This window comes from Macrobrachium nipponense, chromosome 28, assembly GCF_015104395.2.
Source record: "Macrobrachium nipponense isolate FS-2020 chromosome 28, ASM1510439v2, whole genome shotgun sequence".
NCBI classification, from domain to species: domain Eukaryota; kingdom Metazoa; phylum Arthropoda; class Malacostraca; order Decapoda; family Palaemonidae; genus Macrobrachium; species Macrobrachium nipponense.
The window spans coordinates 43,952,443-43,962,317 of NC_087217.1; the positions used below are offsets into that span (position 1 = coordinate 43,952,443).

Here is a 9,875-nt window from a genome sequence, read left to right on the forward strand (position 1 = left end):
TAATTGAAGATACCATCCCCGTGTCTATGAGACTAGATTTACTCAAATTAACTGAACTCACAGGGAGCAGTTTTGTAGTTCAACCACAAAAACGGTCCAATATTACTTAAACGAAATGTATATAGAGCCTCAATACTGCTTCTGTTTTTAGACTAATTTTTAAATGACTAAACAAAGAAAACAAAACCCATTTCAAAGAACATCTTTTATATACTAGTACTACTGCTCGATATATGAGTCTCCATTAGACTTAAAAGCCAAAGGAGCCAATTGCTACGTTCGTGGTAGCGATAAAAGTGGAGTTCCTTTTACGTAAGGGATCCCTTAAAAGCTCTCCCTCTAAGCAAATCGTCTCTTTTCCTACGTAATACCAATTAAAACTCTTGGGGGGAACTCTGTGTGAAAAGTGATCGACGAAACAAAGAGAGGTTGCTCTCTGATGCCACTGCACCGGCTCCATCGAAAGTTACAGCCGTTAAATTGCCAACCAATGCCCAATTTCCAAAGTCCCTACCGACAATTAGCATCTCCTATTCGAATGATTATTATTCCTTTTTTAGGAATCGTCAATGGATTCGGAGAATTGGCGATTCATATGCCCGGCGAATTACGGCTGAGACAATATCCGCTCGGTGCATCGGTCTAGGACTCTTTTGAACCGGATAACTGATAAATGATTGGTTCATGCATACTTCCATCCGCTCTTACGTAACGCTTCCCCGGAGAGAGAGAGAGAAGAGAGAGAGAGAGAGAGAGAGAGAGAGATTTATATAACGCAAACAAATGAAAGGTGGAGAGCGTCGTTTTCCCCAAAGCACTCCCCTGCCCACTTCTAAATTCGACAGTACTGACGTCAAACGTTTCCCGGGGAATCGTCAATTGGAGAGGGGCCACTTGACCTACAGACACATTCTCTCTCTCTCTCTCTCTCTCTCTCTCTCTCTCTCTCTCTCTCCGCTCAGCCAGCGAATCACGAACGAACGTTGCAGGAAAAGCAAACGCGTTCGATGTAACATTTATTGGGATGCCTCCTCTTCTCGCGTAGTTGGGTCCGCTGGCGAGAAGAAGATTACACAAGAGCTCGTGCATATATAATCTCGTCTAGTAGTTCTAATAGGCCCATTTATGTGGGTATTTACTGTTTTACGCACTATGAATATTAATGCGTATACATACATACACTCTTCTTTGTACTAGGTCTATCTATTCGAATAGATACGCTCTTCTTACTAGGCCTACTTATGTGATACGTAAACACTCGAATGTTACCAATGCATTTCTCGTTGAATTGTATATTTTTTCCCCTTTACAGAGCAATTTTAGTGATTTTATAGTGACAAGATAGGGAGTTTTTTCCTCTCTCTCCCTCTCCCTTTTCCTCTTTCTCTCTCCTTGTTTCTCTCTCACTCTCTCTTTCACCCCTTCTCTCGCTCTACTCTCTCTCTCTCTCTCTCTCTTCTCTCTCTCTCTCTCTTCCCTCTCTCTTTCCGCCCCCTGCTTCGCTCTCATCTCTCTCTCCTTGCTTCTCTCTCTCTCTCTTTCTCTCTCTCTTTCCTTGTTTCTCTCCTCTCTCCTCTCTCTCTCTCTCTCTCTCTCTCTCTCTCTCTCTCTCTCTCTCTGCCAAAAAGAGACTAACATCTCCTCACGGTCGATTTATATATATATATATATATATATATATATATATATATATATATATATATATATATATATATATATATATATATATATAAACTACATTGAAACTAATCGTCAAAAGGTCGACCTGATTTGAACCCTTGAAAAAAAAAAAAAAAACTCTGAGTGAAGGCGGGTTTAGGACCCTTCCCAGCTCCCAGTGCCAAAAGGAGACCCTGGTAGAGGAGGGAGGGGGGGGAATGGATGAGGGAACTTTCCACGGAACATGTCAGGCACAGAACACGAACCGATTACATAAAGGAGGAGGAAGGGAGACGTGTCTGGGGAGCCAAAAATGAAACCAGGTGGAAGAAAGGAAAGGAAGGAAGGAGGGGAGGGGAGGGGATGGGGAGGGGGAAGGAGGGAGGTAGATGGAGGAAGAATGGAGCGGAGGGAGGGGGTTGGAACTGCTGGAGACGTGAGGAAGAAAGGAGGTGCGAGAGGGAGAGAGAGAGAGAGAAACGTGAAGTATACTCGACGACGATGTATAGGAGAAACAATAAAAGAGAAACAAGTGAAGTGGAGGAGAAGAGAGGTATTGGAGGAGGAGGAGGCGTGTTGGAGATTTGAGGGAGAGATGAGAAAGGGAGCGAGAGAAGGAATTCAAAGAGAAACGGAGAATGCAAGAGATAAAGGAGAGAAAGAGATTTAAACTAATGGAAAATTATACGAGGAGATAAAAGAAAACGGAGTAGTTAACTAAACCAGAAACTATAAAAAAAAACTATAATTCGCAAACGACGCCATGAAAACAAACTATAGCGATAAAATAGAAAGTAGAAGAAAGCAGAGGCGAAGCGAATGAATAAGAGAAAGTACCAAAATAGCAACGGGAGAAAGTAAGAGAACGAATAAAGGATAAGAAAGAGGGCAAAATTACACATTGAATGGAAAATCAGTCCTTCAAGGAGACTACCGTGTCGTGCCACAAGTAGCACTTGAAACGACTCTGTAGAAAATGCGGGGAGAGAGAGAGAGAGAGAGAGAGAGAGAGAGAGAGAGAGAGAGAGAGAGAGAGAGAGAGGGAGGGGGTGGCGGGAGGAATTACCGTTAACCAGCTACCTATAAAGATAGGTAACATTATAGGCCTAGTGATTGGATGTCTGACATAAGCCTATCGTAGCTTGCCTCGATATGCTGATTTCAAGACTTACTATATATGTACATCTTTTTGCAATTCCTAAAAGTCTTCCAAAATTAATATAAAAAAGATTATTTTCAACCTTTTCTCAACATCTTTGCTTATCTACTAACACCAACGTTTTAACTAAAAGCCTGTGCAAACTTTATCCGGTTCTCCAAACTCTCGTCAACCAATCTCCTCTTGTGGCTATAGACTGTTTACCACACAAAATTACATTCAAATACATACAAGAAATACAAGACATTAAATATACGTTTGTGTGTGTGTGTGTGTGTGTGTGTGTGTGTGTGAGAGAGAGAGAGAGAGAGAGAGAGAGAGAGAGAGAGAGAGAGCGTCTTTCACCAGAGAAAATTACATTTAAATACATACGAGAAATACAAGCCAGATTAAATATATGTTTTATTGTCTGTGTGTGCGTGCGTGTGTGTGTGTGTGAGAGAGAGAGAGAGAGAGAGAGAGAGAGAGAGAGAGAGTGCTTCCACGCGAACCTAGCTATATATCGCCCTTTTCCTCTCCTCCTGCCTGTATACCCTCAATTTCAATCTAAACAAGCCATGAAATTCGTTCCAGGCGAAGCGCTGACAAAATAAAAAAATCACGGCACCTTCGGAGGAAGAAGGGTGAGGGGACGGGAAAGGGGGGGAAGGGGGAGATAAGAACTTGTGAAACTTAGCTGGCGTCTTCCAGGGGAAGGGAGCCAATGATATATTATTACTGAAACCGTTCGTTAGTCTTTTGGTGCGGGTTGGCTTACCTAGACGCATGTTGATCGTCTAGACACTCTGAGAGGAGGAGAAGGGGAGGAGGGAGAAGAGGGAGGGGAAGGAAGATAGAAGGGGGAAGGGGAGGGGGAAACTTCGCTCATGTGTTCCAGCGGAAAGGAGGGAAAGTTATAAGACTACAACTATTTGTTAGTTTTTTGGTGCGGGTTGGCATGTTGAGCAGACACACACACTGGGAGGGGGGAAATGAGAGGGGGAGGGAGTGGGGGATAATAAAGGGGGAGGGAAGGGTTTGGAAGGAACTTAGCTCATGTCTTCCAGATGAAGGGAGAGAAAGATGTACCTTAAACAGTTTGTTGTTACCTAGCAATGTCTGCTTTACGAAGTGGAATATGTCTGGAGATTTTTCTCGTAATACATATTATTATTGAAGGATACTGAGTCCTACCATGCCTTATCAGGGTTCCTAACAAAGAGAACCCATGGGGTCCTGTGATGCCTTTGCCATAAATTTATCAACGAGTCCTTAAGGATACGACATCCTCAGGGGAGTTGATACTCAAAGGATACTATCAATTCGTGAAGACTCGAACCAGTCGGCAATTAGGATCCCGAATTATCGAGCCATTAAATTTCTGGGAGGTCAAAATCCTACACTTTTTGGTCTAAATATTTTTCAACAACTTTGTACTTCTTTCAAACAAAGAGAGAGAGAGAGAGAGAGAGAGAGAGAGAGAGAAGTGAATGGTTCTCATTAACATAGTACTTCCGCAGTTCTGGATAATTAAGGTAATTCTCGTCCACGGAAGTGGCCACGAGTCTCTCTCTCTCCCTCTCTCTCTCTCTCTCTCTCTCTCTCTCTCTCTCTCTCTCTCTCTCTCTCTCAGCTTCCACTCGATCCTTATACTCTCTCTCTCTCTCTCTCAAGGTACGGTGTTAGCTGCAATACTGTTTGTTATTATGATTGAAGACATAGACAATAATGTGAAGGATTCGGTAGTGAGTAGTTTCGCAGATGACACAAGAATAAGTAGAGAAATTACTTGTGATGAAGATAGGAACGCTCTACAAAGAGACCTTAACAAAGTATATGATTGGGCAGAGGTAAATAGGATGGTATTTAACTCTGATAAATTTGAATCAATAAATTATGGAGACAGAGAAAGAAAGCTATATGCATATAAGGGACCTAATAATGAGACCATCACAAATAAGAAAGCAGTTAAAGACCTTGGTGTGATGATGAATAGGAACATGTTATGCAATGATCAAATAGCAACTCTGTTGGCAAAATGTAAAGCAAAAATGGGAATGTTGTTACGGCACTTCAAAACAAGAAAAGCTAAACCACATGATTATGCTTTATAAAACATATGTTCGTAGTCCACTTGAATATGCAATATGATATGGTACCCACACTATCAAAAGGATATTGCACAAATAGAGAGTGTACAAAGGTCCTTTACAGCTAGAATAGAAGAAGTTAAGGACCTAGACTACTGGGAAAGACTACAATTCTTAAAATTATATAGTCTAGAAAGGAGAAGAGAACGCTACATGATAATTCAGGCATGGAAACAGATAGAAGGAATAGCAGAAAATATCATGGAACTAAAAATATCAGAAAGAGCAAGCAGAGGTAGATTAATAGTGCCCAAAACTATACCAGGAAAAATAAGGAAAGCACACAGGACATTAATCCACTACGCACCAGCATCGATAATGCAGCGTCTATTCAATGCGTTGCCAGCTCATCTGAGGAATATATCAGGAGTGAGCGTAGATGTGTTTAAGAATAAGCTCGACAAATATCTAAACTGCATCCCAGACCATCCAAGATTGGAAGATGCAAAATATACCGGAAGATGTACTAGCAACTCTCTGGTAGACATTAGAGGTGCCTCACACTGAGGGACCTGGGGCAACCCGAACAAGATGTAAGCCTATGTAAGCCTCTCTCTCTCTTGGAAACAAAGGGGAAGAGAGGGGGTCAGAGAAAGAATCTCTCTTTCTCTTTCACACACACACACACAGAGAGAGAGAGAGAGAGAGAAGAGAGAGAGAGAGAGAGAGAGTGTAAGGATCGAGTGGAAGCTGAGAGAGAGAGAGAGAGAGAGAGAGAGAGAGAGAGAGAGAGAGAGAGCCAATAATAGGATAAAAATGATCTGATGTTACATCTGCCAAGGCCATGTACTACTGACGAAGGAGGAACCACGAAGAGAGAGAGAGAGAGAGAGAGAGAGAAAATAGGTCAGACAACAATGTCTGAGCAAGTCCTTGAAGGGTGACTGGGTTCGAACCCCTTATAAAACAACACTTGAGAATATAAAGACCCCCACTCAATACTTCAAGCAAATGGGAGGTGGAGGAGGAGGAGGAGGAAGAGAGGGCGAAGAATGAGGCACTCATGGTGAGGAGGGGGGGAAGAGGGAGTGGGGGTTGGATATTGGGACTTGTCCATATAACAGATAGATGGGATTGGAAGCATATCAAGGAAGTCCAATACTTCAAGCAAATGGGGGGGGAAGAGAGATGAGGAGGAGGAGGAGGAGGAGGAGGAGGAGGAGGAGAGGAGGAGGAGGAAGAGGGGAAGAATGAGGCACTCATGGTTAGGAGGAGGGGAAGGGGGGAGAGGGGGGATTGGAACTTGTCCATAAAACAGACAGATGGAGTTGGAAGCATATCAAGGAAGTCCAATACTTCAAGCAATTAGGAGGAGGAGGAGGAGGAGGTGGTAGAGGGAGGAGGAGGAGGAGAGGAGGGGGAAGGAAGAAGAGCCACTCTTTGGTGGAGGAGGAGGAGGAGGAGAGGAGGGGGAAGAATGAGCCACTCTTGGTGAGGAGGAGGGGAAGGGGAGAGTGGGGGTGATTGGGACTTGTCCATAAAACAGATAGACGGGGTTGGAAGCATATGAAGGAAGTCCTCAAGAAGGAGACGAAGAAGAAGGAAGGCTGGAATGGACTCCCTTATATCCTCTTATGTAGACTCATTACTTGCTAATTAATCTCTTAAACCGAATTCCTAGCAACGAAAAGACACCGGCCAAGAACCTTCTTATGACTCTCTTCGGTTCTCATCCACGCCCGGTAATCAGCAATTCTAAGGGACGTTTGTATCCGTCATCTTCCCAGCCACAATTTTTTTTAAGCGTGTGATGATGATGTGATATAGGCGTGATGTGCCGTAAAAATCGTCTGTCTGGAGAGCGTGAGAGGACAACAATGTGACACAGAGCGCCTTCTGGAATCTATTGCTTCTAGTTTAATAAAAACAATTTAAGAATAGTAATGCCTCGAGACAACTCAGAATTGTGACAAACATCACCCTTTTTGTCTACGCGTTACCTACTCCGAGGTGTTATATTACGCCGTTTGGTAAATGTCAAGTAGACGGCCACACAAAGGTTATAATTCATTAATATAATAATTCGTCGACCATGCAATGCAGAAAGGGTTGTGTATAATACCTAGTACTAGACACGGCGTCCCAAGGCGATTCCGCCATGTTTAGTAGTACTAGCATCAAGGAGGAGGTGACTCGTATAGGTAAACAAGCCAAAGTAAGCCCCCATCATACGACCTCAAGATCAAACTTTCAAAACACGACGGCTTTTATGAAACATGAGCACGAACACGACGTCACTGCTGCTTCGCCTTTCCTATGACGGTTTCGTAACGTTAGATAACGGCTTGTGACCCTGAGTTCGGTTCAGGGAGGAGGAGGAGGAGGAGATTATAATCCACGAACTGTTCCCGGGACATGTTCATCTCTTCTGTAGGTCAGAAGAGACACAGACTTCGTTTCTGCAGCTACTACTTTGTCTGTTACTGTAGTTCATTGCCAAGAATTATTAGGCCTTTCAGTAAAACCAAAGTTCTGCAGCTCTTTAGATCAGAAACAAGGGTTCATTTCTGTAGCTACCAATCTGCCTGTACTGTAGACTTCAGTAACAACAATCATTAGTCCTATCAATATACCAAGAATCATTAGGCCTATTAATAATAGCCAATTTCTACAGCTATGTAGATCAGACAGGTCTACATTTCTACAGCATGTACTGTAGTCTTCAGTACCAAGAATAATTAGGCCTATTGATAATAGCCAACTTCTACAGCTCTGTAGATCAGACACAAGTCTTCATTTTTGCAGCCTGTACTGTAGGCTGCAGTATACCAAGAATCATTAGGCCTATCAATAATAGCCAACTTCTACAGCTCTGTAGATCAGACATAGGTCTTCATTTTTACACCCTGAACTGTAGGCTTCAGTGTACCAAGAATGATTAGGCCTATTAATAATATCCAACTCTACTACAGCGACCAAACTGCCTGTATACTGTAGGCTGCAATATACCAAGAACAATAATTATAGGCCTATCAATACTACTACTCGACTTCTATAGGTACCCAAAAGGTACAATGCTATTATTTGGTAGGTCTAACTTTATCTCCTTCTTCTTCTACTTCTTCTGTATCTTAATTTCAGATCAGGCCAACACTATAGCCACAACATGTTACGCTCCCGTCCCGAGATCCATCAAGATGGTGGAGTAATTCCGAACTTTACCTGTTATATAAAGGACTTGTAATTTCGGTACTGCGCACTTTACCCTTTCTCGTAAGAAACAGATCTCTCTCTCTCTCTCTCTCTCTCTCTCTCTCTCTCCTCTCTCTCTCTCTCTCTCTTCTGAAAGAATGAATAAAATATCCCCAAATAAAAAAAATCTGACTGGCTCCGTCCCAGAGAGAGAGAGAGAGAGAGAGAGAGAGAGAGAGAGAGAGAGAAAATGTTTTGAGCAATTATGATTTCAGTGGCTAAATCTTATCATAATATTATTACGTATGTTCAGTATATGAGAGTTCCATGTGTGTGTGAATGCGTACCTGTGAGAGACCTTACCTTACCTTACAGACCTTACAGTTCGTTCGGGTTGCCCCAGGTCCCTCAGTGTGAGGCGCCTCTAATGTCTACCAGAGAGTTGCTAGTACATCTTCCGGTATATTTTGCATCTTCCAATCTTGGATGGTCTGGGATGCAGTTTAGATATTTTTCGAGCTTATTCTTAAACACATCTACGCTCACTCCTGATATATTCCTCAGATGAGCTGGCAACGCATTGAATAGACGCTGCATTATCGATGCTGGTGCGTAGTGGATTAATGTCCTGTGTGCTTTCCTTATTTTTCCTGGTATAGTTTTGGGCACTATTAATCTACCTCTGCTTGCTCTTTCTGATATTTTTAGTTCCATGATATTTTCTGTTATTCCTTCTATCTGTTTCCATGCCTGAATTATCATGTAGCGTTCTCTTCTCCTTTCTAGTGTATATAATTTTAAGGATTGTAGTCTTTCCCAGTAGTCTAGGTCCTTAACTTCTTCTATTCTAGCTGTAAAGGACCTTTGTACACTCTCTATTTGTGCAATATCCTTTTGATAGTGTGGGTACCATATCATATTGTAATATTCAAGTGGACTACGAACATATGTTTTATAAAGCATAATCATGTGTTCAGCTTTCCTTGTTTTGAAGTGCCGTAACAACATTCCCATTTTTGCTTTACATTTTGCCAACAGAATTGCTATTTGATCATTGCATAACATGTTCCTATTCATCATCACACCAAGGTCTTTAACTGCTTCCTTATTTGTGATTGTCTCATTATTAGGTCCCCTATATGCATATAGCTTTCCTTCTCTGTCTTCATAATTTATTGATTCAAATTTATCAGTTAAATACCATCCTATTTACCTCTGCCCAATCATATACTTTGTTAAGGTCTCTTTGTAGAGCGTTCCTATCTTCATCACAAGAGAGAGAGAGAGAGAGAGAGAGAGAGAGAGAGTGGAAATTTTAAATTTGATTTTCTGGTCCAAATCTAATCAGACGTGTTTTTCAGTATGCCAAGTGAGAGAGAGAGAGAGAGAGAGAGAGAGAGAGAGAGAGCAAGCAAGTAAAAAAGACTCTACGGGACCAGCCCACCATTTTTAATAAGCGCCCAAGTACCATATCTTCATGAATAACAAATGTATATATATTTTTAGGAATCAAACTTAAAACTTTATAGAATTTCAACGAAATGGGACACAAAACCAACACACTGGAAGAAAAATGTTTATATAATATACTAATACGCATATACACAGCTCAATATACAAAAAAATCAACGATGTATTTTTCATAGCAACTTGAATGTACCCTTTCCTTTACGAGGCATCTCTATTTTACCTGGAGGCAAGTTCCAGGAATTGTTAATCAGCCGAGCAAGGTTACTGGAAAGGAAGGTAACAGGGACGTCTCTCTCTCTCTCTCTCTCTCTCTCTCTCTCTCTCTC

General features: G+C 42.0%; 1 protein-coding gene across 7 annotated transcripts in view; it reads right to left on the reverse strand.

Annotated features, from left to right (window-relative positions):
- The window catches only part of LOC135201700 (ATP-binding cassette sub-family C member 5-like), a 362,327-nt gene that overhangs the window by 38,772 nt on the left and 313,680 nt on the right, over nt 1-9,875 (reverse strand). The window lies entirely within an intron of this gene.